This window comes from Bos taurus, chromosome 20, assembly GCF_002263795.3.
Source record: "Bos taurus isolate L1 Dominette 01449 registration number 42190680 breed Hereford chromosome 20, ARS-UCD2.0, whole genome shotgun sequence".
In the NCBI taxonomy this organism is placed as follows: Eukaryota; Metazoa; Chordata; class Mammalia; order Artiodactyla; family Bovidae; genus Bos; species Bos taurus.
The window spans coordinates 37428910-37438697 of NC_037347.1; the positions used below are offsets into that span (position 1 = coordinate 37428910).

Below are 9788 nucleotides of genomic sequence, written 5' to 3' on the forward strand. Positions count from 1 at the left end.
ATTATTTTTGTCTTGGTGATAATGAAGCAATGTGAACCCTTTTCAGCAAGTCCTAATATGTCTTTGCTGCAATGTGGAGTAAAACTGTTTGGTGAAAGATGCCAAAATCATAAATTATAGAAGCAGGAAATAGAGAAAAATCTCCTGAAATAGCCTAATGATTATTTACAATATTTATTTGCAAACTGTTAATGCATGGTTTATAATAACAATGGCTGCAGTTTATTGAGTATGTGACAGATCTTTTACAAGTATCTCCTGTAATTAGCATAGCAATCATAGGAAAAAGCTATAAATATTAACATTTTATAGGTTGGAAACAAAGCAGCTTTTAGCTATTCTTCTAAATCCCTTTGGTTTTATCAGTCTACAGATACGCTGTATTTTATTGCCATGACTGATGCCGTAGTGTATTCAGACTCCAGGGTTTGTGTCTGTGTCTTTTTTCTTCTGAAAAAAAGATAAGAGAATAGCTTAAATTTACATCTTTGTAAAATTCATTTTTACTGTTTCCCCCTGGCAGAGTCTTTTATGTTCTTGACAGAACTCTGAGGACAGTATTTTTTTTATTGTTTATCATTTTACTTTTTCAATAAAAAGTACTAATTTGGTATAATATAAACAGTTATATAAACAGTTATATAAACAGCTAAGACGGCTAAGAAAGAAAGCTGCTGTTTATAGTTTCTTTCCTCACAAGTGTTATGTTTGCTTTGGCTAAATTATCATTTTTACAAATTTTAATTTTTGTTAACATTTTTTCCATGTAAAAAGTGATGTGAAGACAATTTTAACTTCTAAATTTTGAATCAAATTCTGAAATGAACATTAAAATGATTACAATATTTCTTTATTATATAAACATCTTATGAATGAGTTACAGTAAACTTATAATATTAAGGTAAACGTGGAAGGCAGGAAATCCATAGAGGAAATTCTCTTATTATTAGTGCTTAGTTGTCAAAATGTCTTTATAGAAGGAGTAATCTTTAGTTCAAATCTTCACCCTAATTTTAATTTCTAATTATAATTTTAATTTCTGCATGATCCACTTAAGTGGATTTGTAGAATGAAAAAAAAAATGGAGTACCTGAACAAATTTGCTCCAGTATTACTCCTATAAGAAGATTTCCCCAAATGTCTAGCTAAGCAATCAGATGAGGAAGGTTGGGGTAAAAAAAAAGACTTTTGGACATATGTATGTGCCAGAGAGATCAGAGAAAACCAGGGTCTAAACATGTAATGCAAGTGCTGTGATTCGACACACTTATTTAATTTGATGATTTACAACTGTGATAAGAGGCAGGCAAAATGTGGTGTCAAATTCAAAACAAAGTGTGGTAATCTGCCTTGTTTTCAACTTGTTGCTATCCGATGAAAACACTTTTCCACAAGCAAGGCTGATGAGCAGATGGTGCTAATAAGGCCAATTAAGTGCTAAGCTTCTGGAAATGTTTTTGTTGAGTGACATCTTCAGACTGGTTCCTGCTAACACGCATCTTAAGCCATGTGTTTCTAAGGTGCAATAGCATTCATGCTAATGGTCACTGGAATTTACATTTTCAAGAACATGTGTTCAGTCGAGACAAATACAAACCCTTTGTGCCAGTTCCAAAGATAGTACGTGAAGTTGAATAATGAGATTCTAACCCTTTTGGGATTCTGGGGGGCTCAGTCTAGGTCACTGGTTTCCAGTAACTGGTGCATGAAGAAATTTTCTCTAGTCTGTAATGAAAAGAGAAATATACAAAAAAGATAGAAAAGAAACTAACTAAGAAAAAAAAAAGTAATAGATTTTCGGGAGTGCTTCCCCTTTTCCCCCTTAACTTTTACTTTCTTTTTTTTTTAATTCTAGTACTTTGGAAGTAATTGACCCCATCCTTGTGTTGATTTCTATCTACATAGTGTTTTACTTGGATCACAGGTAAAGAGAATTGAATTAATTGTAATGCATTGCCATCATTGATCCAGGAACAGTTCTTCTTTAATTTTTTATTTTATTTTAAATTTTATTTTTATTTACTATCCTCCCAAAAGATGTGATTAATACTCACTCAAATCAAGGCTGAATCAGAGGTAACATTCTATCCTCCTATGCTGAGTTGTTGGTGGAAGGATGGCTACCTGACCTCACATGGACCAATCTTAACATCTGAGAATTTTATTTGCAACTTCTGTTGGAACCTTTGATCTATGGTATGATCTGTCTCCTGGGGTTGCTAGTGGCCAATTTTGACACTTTGACAAGCCCATAACTACGAATAATTTACATCTACCTATATATTTTTCTCTTATCTGTCTACCTATATATAACTCCCTGCCTGTCTCCTTCCCCATGTATATGTTGCCTTTTCCATGTATGTGTGCATCTCCACAATTCTCCTTTTTTATAAGCATACTGGTCATAGTGGACTAGGGCCTACCATAATAACCTCATTTTAACTTGATTACCTCTGTAAAGACTTTGTCTCCAAATGTTATGTTCTGAGGTACTAGAAGTTAAGATTTCAACATATATGTCTGGGGGGAAACAATTCAACCAAGCAATGGAGAACTTGCTTTTTTGTTTATTACTATCGAATTAATGGTGTGTTTCTCAAAAAAGTCAAAGAGGCCTAGATTCAAATCCATTCCCAGAAAAGAAAGTAAGGGAAGAGAAAAAGTGGAGAAATGGTAAAAAAGAAAGTTTTGCCTGCCCAGAACTTTTTTCTTCTTCTTTTGGTAACATCACCTTGATTTTGCTCCATGCATGGTTCAACCAGGGGCTAACTCAGAGTGTACGAGTCCATCCTCCTATGCTGAGTTGCTGGAGTAAGGATGGCTTCTTGACCTAACATGAGCCACCCTATCATCTGAGAATGTTCTTTGGGACTTCTGTTGGAGCTTTTGATCTGTGGTATGATCTGTCTCCTGGGGTTGCCGGTGGCCAGCTTTGACACTTCTTCTAGAGGATCTTAGTCAGCGCAGGAGAAAGTAGAAATGAAAGATGAAGCAAGACAGAATTATAACATCATCTTGAGTTCTTACATTCGGCCATGCCTGAAGTTCACCCTTTAAACTTCCAAGTTACATGAACTGGTAAATTTCCTTTTGGGTTTGGGTTAGATTCCTGTCATTTACAACCAAAGATAATGGGAAATAGGCAAGTAAAGATGTGAGATAATTTGTCATATGCTTCGAGTGCACAAATAACAGATAGCTCTACATTTTTCTAAAATGAACTATTACTATATTGTCTCTTTCCTTTTTATCTTTCTTTGATTGCTTAAAAGCCTTGATTACTGACCTCTTTTTGATTGTGCTTTTTTTTTTTTTTTTTACAAAGTGTGCTTTCATATATTTAACCCTTCTTTCCTCTCCCAAAATAATCAAGTGCAAAGAATACCCACATTGTCTATAAGAGGCTGAATCTGAGCATCATTGATAAGCTTTAACTCACATGTACTTATTAAATATTTTATTATTAAAATGTATTTCTAATAAAGTTGCCATGCTATTGTTGGTAAGACCTTGAGCATATATGCTCTGAAATTCCATATTCCAGATGGAAGTCTAATAATCTGTAGGTAGTCACCAATTTAGGAACAGACTGTATTCTAGAAATTTACATTTAAAAAAGGCTGGAGATTAGAATATCTTCTTACAGAAATAAAGTTATATAAAGTTGTTGTATACTCAAGCTAGCAACTATGGAGAGAGGCAGTGTAATATGTGCTAGATAAGAACTTGGCTCCAGGACTCAGGCTACCTGGGTTCAAATCCTAGCTTTGCCACTCACGAGTTTGTCTTTGTAAGTTATGCCTACTAGAATACCTAAAATTAAAAAGACTGACCATACCAACAGTTGATGAGGTGGAGCAATAGGAACATGGATACACTGATGGGGGAATGTAAAATGGTACAACCATTTTAGAATCTGTTGGTTGTTTCTTTTTTTTTTTTTTTTTAACCATGATTAAATGAGTTTTTATTGTCACATTTAACTGCTTTGTCAGATATACATTGTAGGTTTCAGTATGGCATAAAAAATAAAAATATTTTCCTGAATGTCAAAATCTGAACAGAGGAGATGGTGATGGCACTTAAAAAAAAAAAATTCACACTGGTGCTGAAGCTGCTAGAAGGTAGCTGATAAACACTGGAACAGATTTGCAGATAAAGCGGTCTGCAACATTTCAAATCAAACGGCAGTGGTATAAGGCCAACAAAACTGGAGAGCAGGAAGACACAGATCCCGCTGAGTAGCTAGCTGTCTGAAGGATGGCAGTTTGAACGTTTAATTTCCATTCAGACTAAACTTCTTTCTTACAAAATGAAACTACTTTTTCAGAACCTGGATTTTAAGCTTCCTTAACAACTTCCTTATTCTTACAGGTCGTAACGAGTCCAAAGAAAGGCAGTTATAATCCATGGCATTAGCTTCGTGGGCTGACCCTGCCGTAAATGGGGGAGGGGGGGTCTTGTCATTTCCAAACCAGGAGCCTGTCATGCTCATGAACGTCTGTAGTGGTGTCACACATTCTGAGCAAAACTAGAAAGCAAGCAGTAATTAACTAAGAATGTTAAGTGCCTCCCCAAGGAAAGTCTCTACACATTCCACAGCTATATGCCCAACGGTAACTTAAAAAAGTGTGGTTATTTTGATTGGAAATGAATCTCTATTCAATAACCAAGCTTCCCAAACAGTTTATTAAATGTCTTTCTTCCACAAATAAAACTAACACTAGGATTTGTCAGAAGATCTACACGAGTTATCTCCCTTACGTACGAACTTGGCTAAATCTGCTGTGTCTGGAGTCTGTTCCTCATAAAACTCAGGTCTGGAACAGAACTCCTTTCTGTTATACTGCTGTGTGTCCTTCATTTAAGACTCCAGAACAGAGACAATAAACGTGGCTAGTGCAACAGAGCAGTCACTGGAATTCCCCGAAAGAAAAATAAGTAATTTATTTTATGACATACTTATTTGGATGATTACTTACTGGTAATTAGTATTTCTACATTTTTTTTTTTAAAGGCAACCATTTTAAGTGACAATACATATCAGGCTAGTAGAAAAAAGTGGAAACAAAGCCCTCTCTTTTGATCTCACAAAGTCATGCAGACAAAAGAAGGTACGACTGATTTGTTCCAATCTTGGAAATTATCAAAATTTCTTTTCTGGCAAAGATGAATTTGGCTCATCATAGAAAGAAGGTTCTTTGAAGGCTGCTGCTAAACTAGTTTCCCTTTGAAAAAGTAAATTTCAAGGCATGATAGTGCAAGAGGTAAGGTTTTGATTTATAGAACATTTATAGACTAATTGTGCTTAGTCTCTAATTTCCAAATTATTTTAAAGAACAGAAACTATGTTGATAAGTTTATCTTTGCCTAAATTTACCAGTACATCCATGAATCGCACCAGAATTCGGACAATTTGATTATCTTAATGACTCTGTTGTGAGCCCTGCACACTGCGTCCGCAGGTGAGGACCCCCTGCATGCGAGGCTCCTCCAAGGTCTGGGCCCAAAAACTCATCTTGGGGAGTCCAGGGGCCCGAGAAAGCAGTTCTCCCCTCCAGAGAAAGTCCTTAAAAACTCTCTCAATGAGCGATTAAGAAAAACAGTGCTAACTGGAGAGTTTCTTGCGTTCAGTTAAATCTGGGAGGTCTGAGTGTTCCTGGAGCCCCCATCAGGGTGCGTCATGGGTCGAGAATCCCTTGAACGTGAGTATTCGCTATTAGGGGGCTCTGTAGGGTCAATCAAATTTTCATAATCACTGTCGTCTGATTCCTCAGCACTGTCTCCAGCTGCTCTGTGGGAAGGAGGGGCATCTGCTCCACTTCAAGGATATTTCAGTCCAGCACTGGTGGAGGCATAACTGGAGGAGCCCACAGCTTGAGGTCGAGGCATAAAGACGCTGCTTTCCATGCGAGAATGGCTCAGAGTACTTTCTTGATTATTTGGGTGAAGATCAGAATAAGGCGGAGGCGGGTCCGAGGCCTCTGTGTCTCCAAGAGTACTTCGACCTTCCGCTGTGAACCCTGGATAGGGCATCCGAGGGCTGAAGGTGGGGTCCACACTCTCAGGTGGCATCTGTCGGCTTACCATTGCCTGCTGCAATCGTCTTTCTTGTTCCTTTTCATTCTTCCTCTGAGTGATCTGTCTTCTTAATTTGTTCACTTCTGCCTGACAAGATTCAACAACTCGCTCACTCTTTTCCACGTCTGCACACACTGCCTGCACCTTCTCCTGAAGCGCATTGTAAACCTGATAGATCGCCCTGATGTCTTTCATCACTCCATCCTTGTCAAGAAAGTCAGCACCGTGTTCTTTAATAACTTTGGCATAACTCTGAGAAGTATTTGGCACTGAAGACACTTTATACTCTTGCTGGCTAGTATTGCCTAGATTGGGAATAGCAAAGGATATCCTTTGATTATACCTTCGATTTGGTCTAAAGAGAACATATTCTAAAGCATGAGTGGAATTGTTGGCGGTGGAGATGAAGCTGAAGAGGAGGAAGACGAGGTCGGGCACCCCGAGGACGCGGGTGAGCTGCTTGTGGATCACCTGCTCTCGGTAAGACATCTGCTGCTGCGTGTTTCGCCTGAATCGGTACCAACCGATCACTTTCAGAAATGCTACTTTTGTGAGCATGCCAGGCTAGCGCTCTTTCTTGCATGGTGTGCCGTCAAGTCTTGTTGGTTGTTTCTTGAAAAGTTAAATTTATACCTACCTTATGATATACCATTCTACCCCCAAGAAAGTGTATTTCCACATAAAGGCTTCTATGTATATATTCATAACTTTATTTGTAACAGCCCCAAACTTGAAACAATCCAGAATTCTATCAGGCAGGGAATGGATAAACAAGTTGTTGTCTATCTACACAATGGAATACTACTCAGCAGTAGAAAGGAACACATGCTGATACATGCTACAACATGGATGAGTCTCAAAGTAATTATACCGCATGGAAGGAGTCAGACAAGAAGAGTACTTACTGTAGCATTTCATTTGTATAAAATTCTAGAAAACAAAAAGTAATTTACAAGGATAAAAGTAGATGGGGGTTGCTTGGAGATGGGGTTGGGGAGTAGAGAAAATTAGATTATAAAGAGGGATGAGGAACTTTGTGGGGGTGGATGACTTTACAGGTGTATTCACGTGTCAAAATTCATTAAACAGTATACTTTAAATGTATGTTGTTTATTGTATGTTAATTAGACCTCCATAAAGTTGTAAAATATATGTTTATTTATTATTTATTTTTAAATATATATTTTAAAAGGTTCTCTTGAAGCCATCTAATTCCTGGAAATTTTGAAAAACAAAGTATTTTATTTGCACTTCCTTTATCTTTTATTAAAACAACAATGACAAAACACTAAAACACTAAGACAAAGCAAACAACCAAACAAAAACCAGACAATTCATTCTATTTTTAAATTAGAAGTTAAAAAAATACAAAGGCAAGAAACTACTCATTTATTTTATATATCTTATCAGCTTATGCCAACATTCTTATACAACTAATACAAGATATTAAGATATTAGGCACTGATACTCTATAATTCACCACAGTTTTATCTGTTTATGTAGCAAATAACACAAATCTTGTTCTATTAAGTTTTCAGCTTTTAATGACATATTTTAGGAAAATTAAGGTGTTATTAAAACTAACCCTTCAGGCCTTCTACATTGTAATCTAAGAAAGAACACTCTTTGCTGGCACATTAGTTGCTGGTAGTTAATTAATCAAAAAAGAGGTTAATTCAATTAATAGTAAATAAGTCCTAATGATGTGATGCACAGTATGGTATATATAGACAATATTTTGTTATAATTAAACTTACCAAGAGGCTAGATTTTAATTATTCAAAACACTTACTTTAAAATGGTAACTATGTGACATGATAGAGGTGTTGGTTATAGCTATAATGGCAATCACATTACAACATACGAATGTATCAAATTAACATGTTGTATCCCTTAATTTTACAAAATATTATATGTAAAATATATTTAAATTAAAAAGTTGTTGAAGGGGGGAAATAAACCCAAAAATGCATAACGTGTTTAAAAAATAAAGCTTGTATATTGTTCATCAAATCTTCAGGGGAGACAAGTTTTTCCTCTGGATTTTGTCATCTGATTGGAGTTTTGAAGGTTTTTTTTTGCATAAATCACACTCCTATTTGCATTATCTTCAATTCTGTGGTTTCCATTTCATTAATATGGAGATAAAATTTAAGAACCTTTGTGCAGAATCTTTCTGGATTTTTATAATTAAAGATTGCCAAACAATTGCCTCACCTGCATTTGATAATACTTTTTTAAGCAATTTACTTTTTAAGCATTTTTAAGCATTTGACTTAGTTTTCATAGAATGAAATTACTTATTTGCACTTGTATTTCTCATTTTATGTAATATTTAATCGAATTATATAATTATAATAACTAGTACAACTGGCATCAACAGAACTGGAGATAAATAGCTCCAAGAGTTTAAATTTGGTTAGTAGGAGGTGAGAGGGAGATTCAAAAGAGAGGGGATATATATATACCTATGGTTAATTCATGTTGATATATGATAGAAATCAAGCCAATATTGTAAGGCAATTATCAATCCATTAAAAACAAGTAAATATTTAAAAAACTCAAATGTAGAAGCAGAAGCTCCCAGATTTCCTACCCTTAAGTATTATGAGTCTGAAAAATATGTTTTAGAAACTAATACAACATTGTAAATCAACTATACTCCAATAAAAGTGTTTTTATTTTTTGGAAGAAATAGAATGGTGGCTTTTATTCTCAGGTAGTGGAGAGGGGAACACAGCATGCTCCTGCCTCAAGAACTGTGTCCCTAAGGCAGGTGCTCACAGTCAGGAGTCGGTGACGAGGAAACAAAGGTGACGGATTGTGATTTCTTCCTCTTGCATCATTTCAAAGACAGTCATAAATGGGCATCAGTAACCTGTAACTGCATCTGGCAGTCTGGTGGCTCTGAGGCCTTCTTTCTGACATGGAACTACAAGGGGAAGGCTGTTGTAAAGGTAAACATCAGATAGAGGATGTATTTGTCATAGAGTCAAGTGAAGTGTAGTTCCTGCAGAGTTAGGGGGCAGAAAAAGCAAACTTAGTTACAGACATTCGGAACCAGGAGCAGTTAAAGTAAAATAAACTAGGAATGTTCAGGCCTGCTCACTGTTCTTCTTTATCTTCTTTGCTCTCAGAGAAGTGAAAAAGAAAAACTCATTCCTCTTTTTTCCTTTTCACTGCAACAATTCCCCCATCAGTCTCCTAACAATGGAGGAAGGGAAATATGTCATTCTTGTCTGGCTGAGGACAAACTTCAGTTTTGCTCGGTCTGAAAATCACCAGCTGTTCAGCCCAGGGACCATCTATCTCCTACTTTAAATTTTCCTTGAGACGTGAACCCCAATAAATCTTTATTGGGGTGATGAGGGACAGATGGTCAGTCTCCTGTAACTTCTTTAATGCTGACACAGGACTCATAGACCCTACCTAGTTGGGGTCACGGAGCTCTCACCCTGTTCTATTAAGGGGACCCAGGGTGACTTTGTGGTTATTCCCGCTGGATCTGTTTGGAGGAGTGGCTATAATCTCTTTGGGGGCATGGGTTTTCTTTGCACATCATCTTTATCTTGATGTGAATCTGTGTCATCTTAGGTAACTGGGGCCTATAATCCTGCATTCTCAGTTTCCTCTAGGTTCACCATAGGGAGTGGTTGGAGTGGCTATAGTTGAATGAAGGCCAGATGGCAGGCATTCCCCTTTCTCAG

General features: G+C 36.6%; 1 pseudogene; it reads right to left on the reverse strand.

The window, feature by feature from the left end:
- Positions 1-3953: 3953 nt before the first annotated feature.
- LOC782284 (BRISC complex subunit Abro1-like pseudogene) lies at positions 3954-6654 on the reverse strand (annotated as a pseudogene).
- Between the last annotated feature and the right edge of the window lie 3134 nt (positions 6655-9788).